This window comes from Myotis myotis, unplaced genomic scaffold (assembly GCF_014108235.1).
Source record: "Myotis myotis isolate mMyoMyo1 unplaced genomic scaffold, mMyoMyo1.p scaffold_m19_p_12, whole genome shotgun sequence".
Taxonomy (NCBI): domain Eukaryota; kingdom Metazoa; phylum Chordata; class Mammalia; order Chiroptera; family Vespertilionidae; genus Myotis; species Myotis myotis.
Genome location: NW_023416316.1, coordinates 7,693,375 through 7,715,932, shown reverse-complemented (window position 1 = coordinate 7,715,932; position 22,558 = coordinate 7,693,375). Strand labels below are relative to the sequence as shown.

The following is a 22,558-nucleotide window of genomic DNA, read 5'->3' as shown; positions in this document are numbered from 1 at the left end:
TGTATGATTTCTTTATCAAGTACTGTTTTCTTAATAAACATTTTTTAAGAACAGGTTTACAGAAAAAAATGAGTGGAAAGTAGAGAGAATCCCATGTTCCCCTTCTCTCCACCACACAAACACCTTCCCTATTATTAATATCTTGCATTTGTGTGGTCCATCTTACCTAATAATAGACAAACATGTAAATTGATCATCCCTCCACTACACTCACCAGCCAATCAGGAGAGTATGCAAATTAACACAACAAAGATGGCGGTTAATTTGCATACATAGGCACGAAGTGGTGTAGTGAAGACTGAAGGCTCCAGCCGGAGCAGCAAAGGCCTGGGTCCTAGCTGCCGGAGGAAAACCGGTGCTGGCAGCCAGGGGAAGGGAAGGCCTATTGCACGAATCTCTTTGTGCAATGGGCCTCTAGTTTATAATTAACAGACCAATGTTAATCCAATATTAACTAAAATCCATAGTTTGCTTGGAGTTCACGCTTTGTGCTACACATTATATAGTTTTGACAAACACTTAAGGACATGTATCCACCATTACTGAATCATACAGAACAGTTTCATGGCCCTAAAAAATCCTGCGCTCCACCTATTCAACCCTCTCTCTTCCAAAAATCATATAGCTGAAGTATGCAGTCTTTTCAGATTGGCTTTTTACACTTAGCAATATGCATTTAAGATCCCTCTGTGTCACTTTTTGAAATCACTGAATAATAGTCCATTGTCTGGATGTACCACAGTTTGTTTATCCATTCATCTACTGAAGGGCATCTTGTTGCTTCCAAGTTTTGGCAGTTATGAATAAAACTGCTATTAATATTCGTGCACAGGTTTTTGTGTAGACATAAGTTTTCAACCCATTTGGGCATGAATACGGGATCATATGGTAAGACTATGTTTAGTTTTGTAAGAAACTTCCAGACTGTCTTTCATCCAAAATGGCTATGCTATTTTGCATTCCCACCAGCAATGAATGAGAGTTCCTGTTGCTCCACATCCTCACCGCATATGGTGGTGTCAAAGTTTTGGACTTGAGTCATTCTAATAGATGTGTAATGGTATCTCATTGTTGTTTTAATTTGAAATTCCCTGATGACAGATGATGTGGAGCATCTTTTCATACGCCTATTTGCCATCTGCATATCTTCTCTGGTGAGGTATCTGTTCACATCTTCTACACATTTTAATTGGGTTGTCTGTTTTCTTGCTGTTTAGTTTTAAGAATTCTTTGAATATTTTGGATACCAGTCCTTTATCAGATACGTGTTTTGCAAAGATTTTCTATCTCTGACTTGTCTTGTCATCCTTTTAACAGTGTCTCTCATCTTTAATAGAGCAAAAGTTTTAAATTTTAATGAATTCCAACTTATCAACTTTTTTTTTTTTTTTTCATGGATCACACTTTTGCTAGTGTTGTATGTCTTTGGTAACTTACCTTAAAAGGTGAAAGGTTTTAGATGTCAGGCTACCCAGACTGCAAAGCTAGGTTTTTGTATGTATGAACATTAGACCCTTTTCCTAGGAGCAAATCTCAAAACTGAAGAATGACTATGCTCTCTATCGTCAAACTATAAAACTTAGTCAAATATTTGGTAATTTTTCTGAAATGCAATTAAAAGAAAATATTTTAAATTAAGGCAAGAAATTATTTAAATATATTTACTTTCTTGAAAGATTCCATGTAATGTACAGAATTCAGGAAATTACTTACTCTCAAAATAGTAACAATAGAAAACTTTACATTCTGTTAATACTAACATATGCAACTTCACCAAAAGAAGTTATGTGAAAATAAAATATCCAGGCTCTACTTCTCCATTATGAAAGAACAATCACATTTCTACTATATTAAAGATGAACAAGATAAAGTTAGAAAAAGACATCTCACTGATATGACAAGAGGCTCACTTTAAATTATGTGAGATTTATAAGTAAACTAGAGGCCCGGTGTACGGATTCGTGCACCAGTGGGGTCCCTAGCTCTGGCATGTGCCCTCTCACAATCCAGGTTCCCCTCAGAGGATGTTAGATAGCTGGTTTCGGCCTGATCCCCGCAGGCCCGATCCAGACAGGAGGGAGCCCAATCCTGTGCGTTGAGTGTCTGTCCCCTGGTGGTCAGTGAGCGTCATAACGACCAGTCGACCAGTTGTTCGGTCACTTAGGCTTTTATATATATAGATACTAATTAATTGCCTATTCTGGATCTAGCACTATGCCTTGGTAGTACATGGGATACAAAGATGGATCAATTCAGACACACTAAGAGAAGAGCAAATACTACACATAAATTCAGTATTCCCCTCTACATGGTGGCATTCAGTTTCTGTTGTAAACTAATGTGAAGAACATTGAATTTCATTATTTTCCTCTGGAAATTTCCTTTTATTTTCTATATTTAAAAAAGCACAGGAGAAGACTAAACTGAAAAACCTATCCACTACACATGCCCAAGCCAAAAATCCAGCTATTCATCCCTACCCCAAAACATACAGTGATGGACAAGTGCAATCTCACCACATCACCAGCAGCATTGCAACACTGGGCTTGGGGCAAAAGGTCCTTTTCTCAATTAACAGCTTAAACAAGGGAGGTACAATGGCTGCAATCCTGATATGAAATGCACTTTACGAACTGGCTAAGTAGAACCAGAATGCTTTTTAAATACTGTCAGTGAGCAAAATGGAAAAGATGTTATCAAGTCACCAAAGAAAGTGGTAACAGGAAAACACATCTCACTGAAATAAAGGGACACTAGCTCTTTCCAATTTCTAACAGAACAGCTGTGTATCAGCCAGCTAGATTACTCATTTGGTTAGATCGCTCATTTGGTCAAAGAAACAATAATTAAATGCATCGTAGTCAGTCTTTATTGAGCACCTATAATATTCCAGTCACTGTTCTAGGCACTTAGGGTATATCAGTGAACAAGAGACTAAAATCCTGTCCTTGTGGGTTCAAGTTCAGAGAGGGGAAAACAGCCAAAACCAATAAATGTAAAAATATTTAAGTTAAATAATATGTTAGAAGGTATAAAGTGCTTTGGAAAAGAGAGAGGAAGTGACAGCACAAGTGCACTCCGTACTGTAGAGGGGGGGATGCAATTTTAAACAGATGGTCAGTCCTCATTGAAAAGGTGACACCTGAGCAAAGATTTGATGTGGGGAGGAAGTTGGTCATGCAGATATCTATGGAATGAGCAGTCCTGCCAGGAAGACCGTGCCTGGTTAGGTGGAGGAACAATAAGGAGGCCAATGTGGTTGGAGGGCTGGAGTAGGATGAGTGCGCAAGAGAAGAGCTTTAAGGACAGAGGGGTGGTAGTGAGGGACCAGATCATACAGGAGAGAGATTGGCAAACTTTTTCTTTAGGCTTTGGAGCCATAAGGTCTCTACTATTCAACTGCCATGGTAGTGCAAAGATAGTCATAGACTACATATAAACAAATGAGTATGATTATATTCCAATAAAACTTTATTTATAGGCAATGAAATGTCAATTTCATATAATGTTCATGTCACAAAATATCAATTTTTTATTTTTTTTAATATATTTTATTGATTTTCTACAGAGAAGAAGGGAGAGGGATAGAGAGTTAGAAACATCGATGAGAGAGAAACATCGACCAGCTGCCTCCTGCACGCCCCCCAGTGGGGATGGGCCCGCAACCAAGGTACATGCCCTTGACCAGAATTGAACCTGGGACCCTTGAGTCCGCAGGCCGACACTCTATCCACTGAGCCAAACCGGTTCGGCATACAATTCTTGCTTATTATGAATGAGTTGTCCCAATTCCTATCTAACCCAAATCTCTCAACTCAAAGACTACTCAAGGATATCACTCCAGTAATCACCTCCTCCCTCCTTTGAATAACTTTCCTTGATCTCTTACCTCCTTACAGCCTGATTATTTGCCCCTTTTAGGAGATACATAACTCTTTGGGTTTATACTTTTGTTTTCCATTTTCTCTCCTTCCATTCCCTCTTTTTTTATTTATTTAAATATATTTCTTTATTGATTTCAGAGAGAAAGGAAGAGGGAGAGAGAGATAGAAACATCAATGATGAGAGAGAATCATTGATTGGCTGCCTCCTGCACGCCCCTGACTGGGGATGGAGCCTGCAACCCGCGCATGTGCCCTTGGCTGGAATCGAACCCGGGACCCTTCAGTCCGCAGGCTGATGCTCTATCCACTGAGCCAAACTGGCTAGGGCCTTCCATTCCCTTTTAAATTTACCCCAATTGGCCTCTCACTCCGAAGCTCCACTGAAACAACTCTTATCAAAGTCCTGTAGGACTTCCATGGTGTTTACTGCTGTGAACAATTCTCAGTCCCCATTTTAGTTGATTTCTCAGCAATAGGTGACACAGTCCACTGCGCCTTATTTGAACACTTTACATCCCTTGGCTTTCACGCAGTACACTAGAACTGCGCCTGCTTCATAAATTATTCTACAATCTCCTTTCTTATCTCCATGACCTCTAAATAAATGCTAGAGTGCCCCAGGGCTCAGCCCTCACACTTAATCTCTTCAGCATCTCACTGTGTTCCACCCACACTGGTATCCTTGATATTTCTCAAACAATTCGCTCATACTCCCATCTTGGAGGCTTTACACTTGCTCGTTTACCCCAGATATCCACATAACTCCTTCTCTTACTTCTTCAGGTGTCTGCTCAAATGTCACTTATCTGGAGCCCATCTCTGATCACCCTATAAATAGCAATGCCTCCTGCACACCTCTAACCCTGTTCTATTTCTCTCCATAGGATCTAACATATGAGATCTTTGCTTTTTGCTTTGTACACCTAGAAAAATACCTGGCACAAAGGAGAAACTTAAACAGATTTTCTCTTACAACATTACATTCAATGCTTACAGCAGTCCTGCAAAGTACTGAAAAAGAATAAGTAGTATAAATTTTCTATAATCTTTTTAAAATATGAAAGCACAAATATAACAAGGTGTTAAATGATTTGTCCATGATCACACACAGGCAGTTCTAGGCATAGCTCTAGTATCTTTTACAATTCACATTCTCCACATTTTACAATCACTATCTCCACAAGCAAATCAAAGAGCAGATGTATATTAATTTTGCACAGTAATATTTAAAAGCTCAACTTGAGATCGAGTCCTTTAAATCACAATCAGATATGAAATACCACCTAAACTGTACATGCTTCAATAATATTTATTTTCTTTTCATTAAAAGGCTATGATGGAGGTCATCAGACTTTAGAACTTACAGATCTTGTGACAATTCTGATCAAAAGGAAAATGGGGTAATGTGTCAAGAAACAGTTAAGTATTCAAGCATTCTCTGTCCTCCTGTGCCTAACTGCAGCACACTTAGCACTAGAGGTTTCTAACCGGCACCTTGGTAAAACAAGCTTCAAATGGTGTCTCTGATTCTTAAGACTTTTTGTTGCCACTCTACAGAACAAAGAATGGCAAAGAAACCATATCTGGAAATAGACTGACACGATTATTTCTCTTAAGATTGCAAAACAACCTCAGAACCTAAAATCTAGTTATAAACAAGCAGTACTATTCAAAATCACCAATTTTGAAATAAACAGAAGTCATTTTGTTTTCACCTTGACAAAATAATTTCTGACAGCAAATAAAATGCACAAATTCATCAAGTATTATGATGAAAATTTTTCATATATAACAGTGCTAAAAACTAAGAAATATATTAGATTCTTCAGTAAAATAATAATTCCATTTCCAGACTCTTGCCAACACTCATTCTCCTCCCTCTGGCATCCTCTGCCACAGTTGGAAACTGTGTATCTAGGTCAGAAAAGACAAGTAGCTTTTCAGAACAGCTCAATATCTTTGGCACAAGTGTTGATATTATAATTCAACCCTTTCACAAACTCCTTTTAAAATATACTCTGATGTAAATCACAAGATTAGTACTACTGATATTTATGAAAGCCACTGGGGGGAAAAAAAACACTTAAATGCTAGATTTAGAAAAGTGACAAAGGTAATGGACTTAAAGAGAAATATGAGATAGACAATACAATGTAATTAGTATAAGAGCAATGGATTTAGGGTCAGAAGATCTGTATTCTAATTCCCGCTCTGTTATAACTGAGCTGGCCAATTCTGAACAAGTGCCAACCTTTCTGAGCCTCAATTCCTTCACTTATAAAAAAATAAAATAAAATAAAAGGGTTAGACTATGTACCTAGATTACTTTTTAGGTATTGCCTGTTTAAACATGATTCTATGATAAACCAGAATCCATAGGTTCATTTTATATACGACATATTAAATTTATTCCTTAAAAGTATTTGTTTTTACCATGTGATCATATTTTAAATATTATAAATAAAACTAAAAACCAGATAACTGGGAAAATTTGAACATTGAATATTGAAAACATGGAATTGTTTCTAAAGGGTAATACTGGGCTTTTGAGGAGGGTATTCATATTTTTTAGAGACACATGCTAAATTATTTACAGATGAAATTACACCAAAATCTGGGATTTTCTTTAAAATAATCTAGTTAAGGATAAGAGGGAGAGTGAAATTATTCTGAACGTATGTTGATAATTACTGAAAATTGATGCTTCACAGTTCACTCTCCTTATATATTTGAACATATCCTAAAAAGATTTTGAAACAAGAACAAATTTACCAAGAATCTAACCATACAACTTCCAATTCATCTATAATAAAATGAGATTTTCATATGTCATATTTTCTTTGGGCACATTCTCCTTCAGAGAATTCATATGTAACTGCACAAAACCAAAACAGGGGCAATTATAAAAGGATAAAAGCTTCTTGGGGAACAATTTAGTAATAACTAATAGTCAAAGATGTGGATATCCTACAAGCAACAATACTTTTTGGTTATACTGTCTAGAGCAGCGGTGGGGAACTTCCAGCCTGTGGGCCGTATAAGGACCACGAAATCACTTGGTCTTGCCCTGCCAAGGCATTAAGGGTGAGTTAATTAAATGTTTGACCAAATATAGCAAGCTAATTTGTAAGTTGATAATTTTGGATGGCCCTCGAATGATGCTATAAATATCCAAATGGCCACTGGCAGAAAAAGAAGTTCCCAACCCTGGTCTAGAGAAATTCCCAACACATAAACACCAATATTACCAATGTTCACTGAAGCACTGTTCATTAACAAAACACTGTAAGCCTAAATGTCCATCAACAAGAGGAGACATAAATTGTGCAGTTAATGAACTACAGTGATATATTTCATCATGTCTAAACTCAAAACAATGTTAAATGAAAAAGCTAGTTGCAGCCCTAGCAGGTTTGGCTCAGTGAACAGAGCATCAGCCTGCAGACTGAAGGGGTCCCGGGTTCAGTTCTGGTCAAGGACACATGCCTGGGTTGCAGTCTCAATCCCCAGTAGGGGGCGTGCAGGAGGCAGCCGATCAATGATTCTCTCTCATCATTGATGTTTCTATTTCTCCTCCCTTCCTCTCTGAAATCAATAAAAATGTATTAAAAAAAAAAAAAAGGAAGGAAAAGCTAGTTGCAGAATAATATGTAGAGTGGTGCCATTTATATAAGCTTAACAATGCACAAAATAATACTACATAAAATTATTGATATAAACACTTTTCAGTATAAAAAATACTCAAGGTAGTGACAAACAAAAACTTCCGGATCAGGGAGGAATACATACAGGTACATATTTAAACTACAATTTCTTAGAAAAAAATCTAAAGCAAATTTGGCAAAATGATAGCATGTGAAAAATGTGTGTGGTGAGTAGACACTTATTTAATATATCCTATTTTGTCTATATGCCCGAAACAATTTATATTTCAAAGTATGTTAATAATTAAGTCCACGTGTGTAAAACAGAAACAAATGGAATCTTGGCCTCTTAAGCAATGTAATTTAGCTCTGGTCTTAACCTTCAGGGATGAGCAAATTTTTCAATGTCTAATAAATATTGATATTGGATAGAAGATACAAGAAAGTTCCCTCATCAGAGAAGATTGTAAGGTTTTTTTTTCTGTTTCAAGTGGAATGAGACTTATCCTTACATAGAATTAACCAGGAGTTATAACCTAAGACGTTTGTGGACGAAAGGGGCCACATGCTGACCTGACAAGCTCAGGAGAGGCCTGCATGGCAGTTTTGCAGACTTGGAGACCTAAAGTAACCACAAAGGATGGTCTGAAATTAAACCTTAACTAAAAGCAGTTATGGTGGGCAGTTACGTCCTAAGCCGATATCTTCACTGATAAGGTAAACCTTTACCTTAACTGAGCCTATCTGTCTTTTTGCATCTATGATAACATGTCCTTGGGATGTCTGGGTCACTTGTGACTTCCCTTTTTATGGAGCCCCTGGGGCACAGCCAGGTGTGCTGGGCCCAGGACAGATACCACAGATTCCTTGTTAATTGTTCCTGCACCCACCTAAGTATGTGTCCATCATTTTACTTTTTATCCTATCACAGAGGTTTCCCCAATTCGCTTAATCCCACCTCCTTAAATCTGTCACCAATGAATTTCATGTATAAATACGGATGTAACCCTGCCATTCTCTGGAGCACTATCTCAATTCGTTGAGGTTCTGCTTCCTGGCATATGTCGACAGTTTGGCTCAAATAAACTCACAAAAATTATTTACAGGTTTCAATGGTTTTTTTTACGTTAACACGTTCAAAGTGTTAGCCTGCAGGCTAAGGTCACTGTCACTGTTATGAAGGCCCCAAAGCGCTGTAGGAGGTAATACTGCCCAGAAACATTCTAATTTTAAGGAAAAACTCAAGTAGTACTTATGTTAGGGGAGATCTATCACAGATTTATTTCTCAAATCTCTAATCTGGCAAAACTCAATTTCCAAATTATCTCCCCTGCAGATTTTGTGGAGATTTCATTATAAGCTTTGTGATTGGAAGGAAGGTCTAGAATACGCTTTACTCTAAGGCAGAAGTCACAAAAATTTTTCTTAAAGGGCCAAATAGTCAATATAGTAGGCTTACAGGCCCTAAGTCTCCATGGCAACTACTGAACTTAGCCATTGTAGGGTGAAAGCAGCCAGACAATATGCAAATGAATGGGCGTGGATGTTTTCAATAAAACTTTAAAGACAAAGTTTGCCAATCCCTGCTTTACCTCAAGATCTTTCTGGTGTTTCACCCACATGCCAGGGGTCTCTCAATTCTGACTGGACCAGAACTTTAATAACCCCCAGCTGTACAAACTCTAGTATCTCTGCTCATACCCAACCCTCGGGCAGCCACTATGGTAAACCTTGGTCTTTCTCATTTATTGACAGCTCAACCCTCTGCCACAAATTCACAAGGGACCCACACACACACAAACATTGGGAAACCCTTCCTACACAACTTCCTCTTCTCCATTGTCCTGCCCACGAGATTCTAGTCATTTTAACTGTCCTAAATTCTGAGCTCAGCACAGTTAGGCCACCATGCTCTGCATGGATTCCAGATAAGGAAATTGTCCTCAGGCAAAACACAGGGACAATCATGGGGATCATTTCATGAATTTCAAGATCAGAAGTATCTTCTTTCCCCAAAGCCTGAAAGAATAGCCTCATATCAAGTTCTTCTATGGCAGGAAGGCTAATCCAGACCAGCTGCTCCGTTGTAGCCAGCAGCAAAAGCATAGTCGATAAATGTTCTAGTTTCTACTATTTATCAGGACCTCTTCAGAGCTATAACTCAATCTGAAGCTATGTTGTAATCCCAAAGGGAATTATGGTGAGAATAACTAGCCATTCATTCATCCATCCAACTAATACTTACTAAGCTTCTTAATGTACCAGAAAAGCCCCGATTTTTGTCTTCAAGCCTCAGTATTAGCACAGCCTAAAGTAGGATTATAATCTGCCCTGCAAATCAGTTTCAGGTAAAGATTGAAACTGAGAAAATGTATATAAAAACACTTGATAAAGCACTACACATATCCAAGTTATTTTTGTGATGGCAACAATCATGCACTTATTGATAAAGCATGAGTTCTCCAAATATGCTTTCCCTACAGCAGAAATAAGATATAAAAGAATGGCTATGAAAGAGCATGGTGCGTGTGAGTACATGCGCTCTGGAGGGTAGGAAGATTCCAGAATTCAAATCTGCTAGAGAACAGAGTGTATATATAGAAGTGACAGGAGATATGGGTAATTGTCATACTAATGTTGATAAGCTCAATAAATATCAGAAGAGCATTTAAGTGAAGTACTTTTTTGAAATTTCAAAACAGGGTATAGAAAAATAATTTTTGGAAATGTTTTATTACAGAATGCTTTCTTACAAATTTCTTTTTAAAAAAATATATTTTATTGATTTTAGAGAGAAAGGGAGAGGAAGAGAGAGAAACATCAATGATGAGAGAGAATCATTGATTGGCTGCCTCCTGCACACCCTCTACTGGGAATCGAGCCTGCAACCCAGGCATGTGCCCTTGGCCGGAATGGAACCTGGGACCCTTCAGTCCGCAGGCCAAAGCTCTATCCATTGAACCAAACCAGCCAGGGGTGGGCAAACTTTTTGACTCAAGGGCCACAATAGGTTCTTAAACTGGACCGGAGGGCCGGAACAAAAGCATGGATGGAGTGTTTGTGTGAACTAATATGAATTCAAAGTAAACATCATTACATAAAAGGGTACGGTCTTTTTTTTTTTTTTTTAGTTTTATTCATTTCAAACTGGCCGAATCCGGCCCGCGGGCCGTAGTTTGCCCACGGCTGGTTTAAAGCATAAATGTGAACCCAGCTTTTAACAAAGGCTTATTTTCTACTGGGATTTGATGGGTAATGAGTAGTTATATACATTGGTATATTCTAACATACTTCTCACCTCTGCTTTCATTTTCTTAAACTATCTTCTTCCTTCTGTGTTGTCCTACCACTGCAATCTCAGGCTTTTAAATAAATGTCAGCTGTAATGTTAACAGATATTGGCATGTAAAATGAGAAATAGAGAGGCAAATGATTCCTTAAAGACACAAGTGTTAACTATAAGATGAAATATATTTGAGTATATCAAAATTAAAAAAACTTTTAGTCTTCAAAAAAACACCCTAAAAAAGTAAAAAAAAACCACACACACAAAAAAGTTATAAACTAAAAAAAGTTTTGGAATCCATACATCTAACAAAAGTATAAAAAAATACATAAGGATGACTTAAAATCCAAAAGAAAAAGGCACACAATCCAGGAGAAAAACAAACACATGAACAAGCATTTCACAGGGAACAATAAAAAAGACCAAATAAAAATGCGAAGAGTCCTGGCCAGTGTTGTTGCTCAGTAGTTGGAGTGTTGTCTGGTACACCGAACAGTTGCGGGTTCAATTCCGGGTCAGGACGCATGTGGAAGGCAACTACCACATGCTGGAGGCAACTGTAGCTGTTTCTCTCTCACACTAAAGTTTGTTTTTTCTCTCTCTCTCTCTCTCCCCCTCCCCTTTTTCCCTTTCCCCCTACCTCAGTTCCTCCCCCTCAACATTTTGGCCTCCCTCTCCCTCTTTCTCATCCTCTCTCCCTCTCCCTTTCCCTTTCTCTCTAGAATCAATGAAAAACATATCCTCGGGTGAAGATTTATTTTTAAAAAGTGAAGAAACATTATAAAAAATGATCAGAGAAATGCAATAAAAAATGAAATACCATTCTATATCCATTAAAGATGAAACAATTTAAAGTCTGATAATACCAAGTGTTGAAAAATTATGGAGCCTTCTGAACACTAAAGGTAGGAAAAAAGTCAGACATAATTTCTACAACGTGAATAATCCCATACTCTATTACCCAGGGATTTTACTCTTACATGTACATGAAGAGAAACATTCACATATACAAGATATGCATAATTAGAATGTTCATAGCAAATGTTCACAATAGCAAAACCTGGAAAACATGCAAGATGCCCTTTCTCAGGAGAATGGGTGAATAAACTATGGCACATTAATGTAACAGATTATTAATCAGCAAAGTGAAGAAAGTCCAATGATATGCAACAACCTGGATAAATCTTAGCAATACAATGTTAAGTAAAAATACTAAGTCCCAAATGATTATATACAAAATATCTTTTTGGTAAAATTAAAAGATATACTTTCTAAGAATCCATAAAGCTATGATAAAGCTATACAATTTCTGCATTTTATAATTTCCAATTAATATGGTATTTATAAAACTATATATTCACCTACCTCTGACAGTTTCATGAGGAAAACAGTAAAGTATAAATAACTAATAAACACTCAAAATGCTCTTCATATGTTAAAAAGGTCCCTTGTCTAAATTTCCATTGGGAAACAAACTTCAAACTTCAAAAATTATGTATTTATTAGCTGGAAAGCTTTAAACTATTCAACCATGTGGGTAATAAAAACCCCCTTCCAACCACTTCCCCCAAAAAAGTAGAGAGAAGGAACAAAGGGAGAGGCCAAGTAACACAATAATACTGTGAAAATGGATTAATTCTGTTGTTGTTAAGTGTTATTATTTGCCTGTCAAACACTCCCAGATCTCCTACGTTTTCCCAAGAAAGAGCCCTCACATTACTATCCAGAATATTACCTTCAAATAAGCAGGATAAAAACATTAAGGCAATATGAAATAGAAATATTTCCTACCTGCATTACCAATAACGCAGATAAGATACCAATTAGTGAATAAGCCTGTGTCCTAATACACACATCCCTGTATTATACAAAATGACGGAAATTCAGCATCACAGACGATCCTGTGTGGTTCAAAGTCTCAGATGAAAAAAAAAAAATACTCAAATTAAGCAACTCTTACAAGATCATACAACTAGTAAACGGTAGCAATTAAATGCAAACTCGGGTCTGCTGACAAACTTCTATTCACAGAAAACTAATGTAAAAAATAGAAGTCAGGAGACCAGTGCTATAATTATATTGGACTGGCCACTAAAAGCCATAAAGGCTTTTCCCCTGGCCCTGTGGATTCTACTTCCTGAAAAAAAAATGTCTCTCACGCCATGTGCTTCACAAGGCTACTGTGAGGATCAACTAACAGTCATGGAAGTATTCTGAAAAGTACACTGTTACATAAACAGGGGAGAGATTACCCTTCCAACCTTTAACCAATGATAGTGAGTCCTAAACTCAAGGGACAGCAATACAATACCAGGAGCTTGTGACTGGTGTTTTTTCAGCCTGCAACAAATTCTGCAATTCAAGAAGAATCCTGTCTAAATCTCAATTATTCAGTGTGTGATTCATAAATGGAAAAATACAACCACTAGGTTCACTTATAAAAACGTGACAGTTTACAAAATAGGACAAGAGAACACACTGAATTCTCTCTGACTGAAAAGGCCTCTCCACCAATACCTATCAGTAATGATGATGATGCCACAGTAATAATAGCAGGTGCTTATTGTATCCTGCATTACTTCACTTAATCCTCAAAAATCTTCTGTAGGAGAAACAAGTATATTAAGTTTACAGAGGAAACAATAATGTAGAGAAGTGAAGTAATATATCTGAGATCAAGCAGCTAGTCAGTGGGCAAAGCCAGGATCCAAACCAGACTGCCTGTCTACAGAGTCAGAGCTTTTGACTGCTATAAATCATCTGCCAAAAAAAGCCCACCACCTCAATACCTCTCAGGAAGCCCTCCTTCATCCCAACTCCAGTGTGAAACTAACTCTCCCTTCAAAGCACCATTTCACTTCCTCTCGAATGTTACCTACCTATCTTATATATTATGAATGAACAAACAAAATCTATAAACATTATGAACCTTGACATACGTACACACATACACACATGGATATAAACAAGAGAAAGCTTATAGCATATCTGAGTCTGGTTCCTCATCCCGGAGGAACCATCTACTTCAACAAGATTTGTTTTGAAACTACATGAGAATTTATTTAAAATACTTAGACATTAAGTTATTTGCCCAAATCATAGGGTAAGTGACAAAGTCAAGATATGAATTCATGTTTATGTTTAATAACCTATGTTACTAAACTAGCCACCTGATTCCAAGCCCAATGTTCTTAGTATTATCTACATAGCTTGCCCAATCATTTGGCCTCTCACATGTTAATTCTTAACATTGGAGGTCAGGTAGTGACCAGAACCATGCCAATCTCATCTGTTACTCAGTTAACAAATATTTATCGCAATAAAATTATAAAACATCAATCAATACATTGTTGATAATATTCTAAAACTGAGAATGCCCTCAGCTTCCAAGTGAAATTCCAGACTTTTATCTTTCCAGGACACAATGTTAGTTCTACTCCCCATTTCCAAAACTGTAAGAAAGAATTTCTGAACGCTGATTTCCTACTTTTTGCTGGAGATCCAACTCAAACCTGCTTACTTAGTATCCTCTATTCTCAGAAACAAATGCTTACCCCTGAAAATGAAATTTTCAAAAATACCCTCCTTAATTTCTTACTCTACCCTGACCATGCACTCAGCTTAGTGCCTCTCTACCTCTACACTTCATAACCCTTTGCCCAGCTTAAACTAAATTAACCCTCCCAAATGCTCCCACTGCACTAGTTTCACCTTATATTTTACCACTTACCAGTTTGTAACCACATGTTTTTTGAAGGCAGATATTGTTCGTTAATCTCTGCTATATTCCTAGTATATAGCACAGTGTCTTGATAGTAAGCACTCAAATATTGGTCAAATTAATAAATGACTGATGACCCAATTAGGACCTTGTGTTGCTACTTCTGGTGGGACATATAAGCATCTCCTCATCATTCTCCACAGCTATAGCACAGCCAGACTTGTAATAGTTTTGTCATAGATCTCTCTACCAGGCACTATAGGCAAACAGGTACTATGACCACAACTACTATGCGCCCTTTGGTTACTGAAAAGCAAACTCAAGCTCATGAGAATACATTTCAACTGAGATGCTGTCATGATTCATTCTAAGGGTACTTTACTCCCAGATAAATCACTTCAGGAAACTGCCCATAAAAACAGCAAACACTGCTGCCATATCATACACAATTACATGACCAATCTTGTAAAATGATCACCTTTGTAGTTAAGCCCCCCACTTTTGATCACCCATGCTCCACAGATGTGTATCAGATACTTTAATCCTCTAATTTAGTATTTACATCAGCCCTACAAAGTAAATAGCGTATAATCATTCTCTAATTTAAGGTTAAAAAACTGAGATCAGATAGTTAAGTAACTTGTACAAAGGCATCACGAAAGCAAATCTATAATTTGAACCTTAGTCTGTTAGGTGCTAAAACCTGTGGATCACTACACTAAAGAGCCTTCAAGTACAAGATACCTGCCTTGTGGGCTTGATAAGGCGGTGTCAATCAACTAAAAGTTGAGTTAAGGGGTCAGGAAGACATGACCATTCAATAATTAAAAATGTAAGGTTAAGTTTTCCATTTAGTATTATATACAGACACAACAACTCAAAAAAAATAAAAGGAGCTCCAAGAATCAAAGTTGTCAATTAAAAAGAGTTGGAAATAATTCCTAAATTATTTTCCATTCATCTTTATGACAAAATTAAAGCCACTGTTAGAAACTGTTTTTTTCAAAAACAATTATTCAAAATGATGGAGTAGGATAAAATGACCATCTGTTAACAGGATAAAGGTTAGGAAAGCAGACTAGAAAAAAAGAAAGTGAAAAGGCCTCGTATTCCAAAAATAACAGACCATATGCAAAGTTATTCCCTTGCCAATTTATAAGAAATACAAAGAATATGGAAAATAGGAAAAATCTGACAGTATTTATAGGAATTCTCTTTAAGAAAAAGTTGCCAATTAAAACAAAATAGTTCAAATCATTAATTAGACCACAGACTATTTGAAATACAACCCAAAAGACAGCACCATGTGTTTAGTGCCTCTACATATACATGTTCACTGAAAGGCAATTTCGCTAGTGAGATCATTCCAATTGATGCATTATCTACATGCCTTTTAATAAAGTCACTAGATAAAGTTAAACCTCACTTAAATTACAATTAGCGACTTATTAAATTATTGTCACTAAGGCAGAGGTTGGGAAAATCCAGCCTAAGGGCCATATAAGGCCTGAGAAATCATTTAGTCAGGCCCTGCCAAGGCATTAAAGGTGAGTTAATTAAATGTTTGACCAAATAGATAATTTTGTATGGCCCTCGAATGATGTTATAAATATCCAAATGGCCCTTGGCAGAAAAAGGATTCCCCACCCCTGCACTATGGTATCTGATTTAATGCTATTTTAACTTTAAAAGAAATATATGTGGTGTCCATTCTTAAATTATTTTCCATTCACCTTTATGACAATATTTAAAGACACTGGCATTTTAATATTGCAAATCCACACTGCTTCCTTGACACGTTTGCTTTTCAGCTTCTTAAAGATTAATGAGACTTCACTTAAATGAATTTCTAGCCTGTCAGTCCTGATGCTTCAATGACTTCATACACTTTCCCTTGGAATAAAAATTTTAACAGAGAAGGCAGTTTTTTATTGTTTATACCTATGGTGGAAGCGTAATTGAGCATCCTCAGGTTATACACAATTTTCTGAAGAGACTAAATTAAACAGCCCAGAGATAACGTTTCTAAATTCAGCAACCAGCACAATTCCTATACCTTTCCTATGACATCAATACAGCTTCCTTCTATGATACACCATTTCATCACAGATTTAACAAACTTCCTTCTCTCATTTCTGACTGCAGATTTTTAACACAGAATGTTTTCTTCACTATTATTTTTATTGATAAAATGAATTAACTGAAGAGTAGATTACAAATAGTATCTATCTATACTAATAAAAGGGTAATATGCTAATAGACTGGACATCTTCTGGACGACCTTCCAGACAAAAGCCACGGTGGTGGGCCCGAGGAAGAGGCAGTTAGGGGCGATCAGGCTGGCAGGGGAGAGCAGTTAGATGATCAGGCTGGCAGGGGAGAGCAGTTAGGAGGATCAGGCTACAGGCAGGTGAGTGGTTAGGAGCCAATGGTCCCAGATTGGAGAGGGTGCAGGCTGAGCTGAGGGACTCCCCCACTCCCATGCATGAATTTCGTGCACTGGGCCTCTAGTCTACACTAATAAAAGAGAAACATGGTAACTGGCGTACGACTGCTACCCTTCCCATTGGCTAATCAGCAAGATATGCAAATTAACTGACAGCCAAGATGGCGGCCGGCAGCCAGGCAGCTTGAAACTAACATGAGGCTTGCTTGCTTCAGTGACGGAGGAAACCAACGTTCCCCGCCTGCTGCTGCAGGCCTCTGAGCCTGCAGTTTAAGAAACTATGTAACAAATACCACCGGACTTCAGCCAGCGGGATCGCAACATTGTAAGCAAAGGCCAGAAACCTACTTTCAGCAGCGGAGGCCTAAGAGCTGGAGCCAAGCCTCAAGCTAAAGCTGGCCCAGAATAAAAAAAAAAAAAAAAAAGGAAAAAAGGAGCGGTTGGGAGCTTCAGTCACCCCCAGCCTGAAAACAGCCCTCAGCCCCTCACCCAGACTGGCCAGGCACCCCAGTGGGGACCTCCACCCTGAAGGGTGTGTGACCAGCTGCAAACAGCCATCATCCCCTCACCGAGGCTGGCCAGGCACCCCAGTGGGGACCCCCACCCTGATCCAGGACACCCTTCAGGGCAAACCAGCTGGCCCCCACCCGTGCACCAGGCCTCTATTCTATATAGTAAAAGGGTAATATGCCTCCCAGCACCGGGATCAGCAGAGCCGCAAGGCCTCCCAGCACTGGGATCAGCGTGACAGGGGGCAGCACCCAAACCCCCTGATCGGCCCTGCTCTGTGTGTGACAGGGTGCGGCACCCCAACACCCCCCCCCCACGGGCCCTGCTCTGTGTGTGACGGGGTAGAGCCATAACCTCCCCATCGGCCCTGCCCTGAGTGTGAGAGTGGCGGCGCCCCAACCCCCTGATCGGCCCTGCTCTGTGGGTGATAGAGGGCGGTGCCCCAACCCGTCCCCCCCGTCCCCCCACGGGCCCTGCTCTGTGTGTGACGGGGTAGAGCCATAACCTCCCCATCGGCCCTGCCCTGAGTGTGACAGTGGCGGCACCCCAACCCCCTGATTGGCCCTGCTCTGTGGGTGATAGAGGGCAGCGCCCCAACCCGCTGATCCACCCTGCTCTGTGTGTAACAGGGGATGGTGCCCCAACTCCCCTATCGGCCCTACTCTGTGAGTGACAGGGGGGAGCTCCTCAACACCCTGATGGGCCCTGCTCTGTGCGTGACAGGGGGGAGCTCCCCAACCCCCTGATGGGCCCTGCTCTGTGTGTGACAGGGGGGAGCTCCCCAACCCCCTGATCGACCCTGCTCTGTGCATGACAGGGTACGGAGCCCCAACCCCAATGATGGGCCCTGCTCTGTGCATGACAGGGGGTGGCACCGCAACCTCCCCATCGACCCTGCCTTGAGTGTGACAGGGGGCGGTGCCCCAACCCCCCAATCGGCCCTACCCTGAGCGTGACTGAGGGTGGCATCGCAATCTCCCAATCTGCCCTGCTCTGGGCATGACAGGGGGCGGCGCCCCAACCCCCCAATCAGCCCTGCTCTGAGCCCGACCAGGGGCTGCACTTAGGGATTGGGCCTGCCCTGTGCCACCCGGGAGCAGGCCTAAGCCAGCAGGTCATTATCTCCCGAGGTGTCCCAGACTGCAAGAGGGCACAGGCCGGGCTGAGGGACCCCCCCCGAGTGCACAAATTTTTGTGCACCGGGCCTCTAGTCCTATGTAATAAAGAGGTAATATGCTAATTGACCATCACACTCTCACAAGATGGCAGCGCCCAGTCCCCTCAGCCCAGCCGGGGGGGAAGGGGGGTAAGGGGGCAGCAGGCGTGCAGCCAGGCCTGCCCCCGGGTGGGTCCGGTCATGCCGTGCGCCTGCCGCTGAAGTCCCTCAGTCCCCTCAGCCCCGCCGGCAGTGAATTTTCATGCGATCATTACCTTTTTAAAAAATCCTTACCCAAGGATATGATTATTTCTTTTAGATCATCTGTTCTTGGGGAGCAGGCCTAAGCCAGCAGGTGGGCATCCCCCAAGGGACCCAGACTGTGAGAGGGTGCAGGCTGGGCTAAGGGACCCCGTGTGCATGAATTTTAATACACCAGGCCTCTTGTATATACATAAAAGGCTAATATGCTAAGTATCCCTCCTACCATCCAACCGGTACCTATGATACACACTGTCCACGGGGACAGACGCTCGACGCAGGAGCTGCCAAGCTGCAGTGACTTGGCAGCAGCAGTTCTTGGGTGATGCACACCGAAACCAGAGAGAAGGGAGCCCGATTCCTCATGGGGCCACTCGATTCCACCTTCGGCCATGGGTTATGTTATTGCTTAGGCACCGTAGGCCCCGAATCTGGTTTACTGCACACTTGCATTTGCGTTTCACACTCTGTATGACAGCAACTTTGCAGAGTGCCCTCTCACACTCTGGGACCCCTTGGGGAATGTCAGAGAGCCGGTTTTGGCCCAATCCCCACAGGCCAGGCCAAGGAACCCCACCTGCCAGAGGAACCCCACTCACTCTGCAGATGCTGGGGACCATGGGAGGTTGGCTCCAGGGCATATCTGGCCCATCTCGCCCAGTCCCGCCCCATTGGCCACCTTCTAATTAATTTCCTTTCAATGTGCATGAGTCCGTGCACCATGTCACTAGTATGTAATTACAAAAATTATGCAAGAGGGAAATAATCTGCATGAATTATACAGCTTATCTACTATACATTAATAAAATAAAAATTTTCTTAAATAAAACTAAAGATTTGACATTCTCTATACCTAGGTACAGAGGTATGAAAATATAATTTAGTCAATAATACTTATCCCATACACATTCTATTGGTGCCTAGAATTATAATTAAACATGCGCTAGGCACTGTTACTGACATGGATAATCTCATTTAATAATAACAACAAAATGATGTCTAACAGTTAAATTGTGCTTACTATTTTCCAGGTACTGATCTAAGTATATTGCACATATTAATTTATTTAATCCTCACAGCAATTCTATAAGGTAAGAACTAGTATATCAAATTCATAAATGAAACTTTGAAATGTTAGTTTACTTACAGTGTAAGTGAGGAAGTGATAGAACTATAATTGAAAATTAGGTTGGGTATATAAAGTCAAGCTCTTACCCTCTAAGTCAGTGGCACCAACCTTTCGGACCTCAGGGACCACCAGTGGTCCACAGACCACCGGTTGGCAACCGCTGCTCTAAGTAATACTTTCCACTTTCCTTGCATCACCCCACCACAAACAACTCTTCAAGGACTCCCTTAGGCCTAAAATATATTGAGGCACTACCTCACATACAATCTTTTGTGTGTTTTAATTTATCTTTATTGTTGAAAGTATTACAGATGCCCCCTAGGCCCCCCAATTAACTCCTTCCTCCCTCCCAACTCCTGCCCCTTCCCCACAACCATTATGGAAATAGTGTGGAGTTTCCTCAAAAAATTAAAAATGGAACTGCCATTTGACCCAAGTGACCCCACTTCTAGGAATATATCCTAATAAACCTGAAATACCAATCAAAAAGAAAATATGCACCCCTATGTTCATAGCAGCATTATTCACATACAATCTGATCTCCAACATATTTATGAACTTCAGTTTGAGTTAAATCAACCTTGCTGCCATCTGTCATTCAGCCCTCCCATGGCATTTTTCATGTGACTTACCCCTGCCTAAAACAACCTCTACAATCTCCACCCTCAACAAGTTCTGCCTGGGGTTTAAAGTTCCACCTCCTTAACAGGACATTCTCTTGACACTTACAGCCAATTGTGAAATTATCTTTGCATAAACTTTCAGTAATTACTGCAAGCTATTGCCATTTTAGCTATTAATCATATACTGCCTTATACTGCAATTTGAATGTTTTTACATGCTTTCCTCCAAACTATAAATTGAAGGTCAGAATTATGTCTCAAAATCTGGTATCCACCTCAGTCCATATGCACAGTATTATACATGTAACAGGTATTGGTAAGTAATGTTAAACAGATGAATGTGAACTTTTATTTAGTGAGAGGCAGTGAGGCAAAGTGTTTCAACAAAGTACAGGCAATGTTGTCCAACAACCCAAAATTTTAACCTACCATTTGCTGGGTGTTTGGTAAGTTGCCCTGAGTTTCTATTCTCATCTATATTAAAAAATAAAATAAAACCTGTATCTCACTGGGTTGTTCTAAAATTTGAATGAGAGAAAAAAAAAGATTACCTTCAAAAAGAGAGACAAACTGAGAGTTCTCAATATTTATGGAAGCTAAAAAACAGAGGAATGGTATATTCAATGAGCTTAAAGAAAATAAGTGCCAGTGTAGAACTCTAAACACAGGGACTATATATCCTTCAGGAATGAATGCTAATAAAGGCACTTTCAAAAAAACAAAATCTGAGTTTGCCACTGGAAAACTGTACTAAAAGAAATTCTAGAAGCATGGGATAGACTGACAAATCTCAGAGGGAAGGTGGGGTTGGGGGTAGATATTAGCCAAATAATGTATATGCATATATGCATAACCCATGGACACAGACAATAGTGTGGTGAAGGCCTGAGGAGAGTACAAGGTGGAGGGTGATCAAAGGAAAAAAGGGGGACATCTGCAATACTTTCCACAATAAATTTTTTAAAAAGAAATTCTAAAGATTATTTTAAATTAAATTTAGACTTGTACTAAAACAAATTCTAAAGGCTCTTCTTCAATCAGGAAGAAAATTATTGCAGATAAAAGATCAGAGATATATAGATAGGAAAACAGCAAAGAAAGTGATAAATATATAGGTAAACCCAAACGAATATTAACAGTTATAACATTATATAAAATAACATATTGACTTATGAGGTTTAAACAGATAAAGTACAAAACTATAATAGCATATAAATTGAGATTAGGATAAAGGAAGTGTTCTAAGATGCATATATTGTCAGGATAAACGATAATGGTATCAATTAATAATAGACTCTAATAAGTCAAAGGTATATGATTGAATTTTCTCAGATTACCAAAGAACTGAAAAAGACTGTATAAATTCCAAAATTACTAAGGGAAAAAATGATTCATAAAAAATACCCTCAGCACAATGTCACATCCTTTCAAGGTAGGAAGCAATAACTTTTTGAAAGCAGGTCTGTCTAGTTCCAAAATTTGTATTTCCGTGATGTCAATTTCTTGGTGGAGAAAGTAAAATGATTAACAGTATAATAAAGAGATAAGTTTTTAAAAATAGTAGGGAGAATAGGTTAGAGGAAGAAAATATGGGAGAGAATCTTTATAGAGCAGAGAAATAGGAGTTGAGCTGGGTAAAGTGCTAGGTCTCCTGGGCCTCCCTGTGTTTCCAGTGAGAACCTTCATAATTACTATTCACCATTAGTAACTGGAATTAGAGGAGACATGGCCATTTCATCAAAGGAAAGCTTCTGTTTTAAAATTGTTTTAACTGCCCTAACTGGTTTGGCTCAGTGGATAGAGCTGCGAACTGAAGGGTCCTAGGTTTGATTCCGGTCAAGGGAATGTACCTTGGTTGCGGGCACATCCCCAGTAGGTGGTATGCAGGAAGCAGCTGA

The 22,558-nt window shown here is 39.5% G+C and overlaps 1 protein-coding gene across 13 annotated transcripts in view; it reads right to left on the bottom strand.

Annotated features, from left to right (window-relative positions):
* The window catches only part of LOC118667076 (spermatid perinuclear RNA binding protein), a 142,014-nt gene that overhangs the window by 75,411 nt on the left and 44,045 nt on the right, over nt 1-22,558 (bottom strand). The window contains exon 1 of one of the 13 annotated variants that reach the window (XM_036329713.1): nt 10,827-10,851. The exons of the other annotated variants lie outside the window; for them this stretch is intronic. The gene's annotated coding sequence lies outside the window, so the exon portion shown is untranslated. Of the gene's footprint in view, nt 1-10,826; nt 10,852-22,558 lie in introns of those variants that run through there. 13 annotated transcript variants of the gene reach the window in all.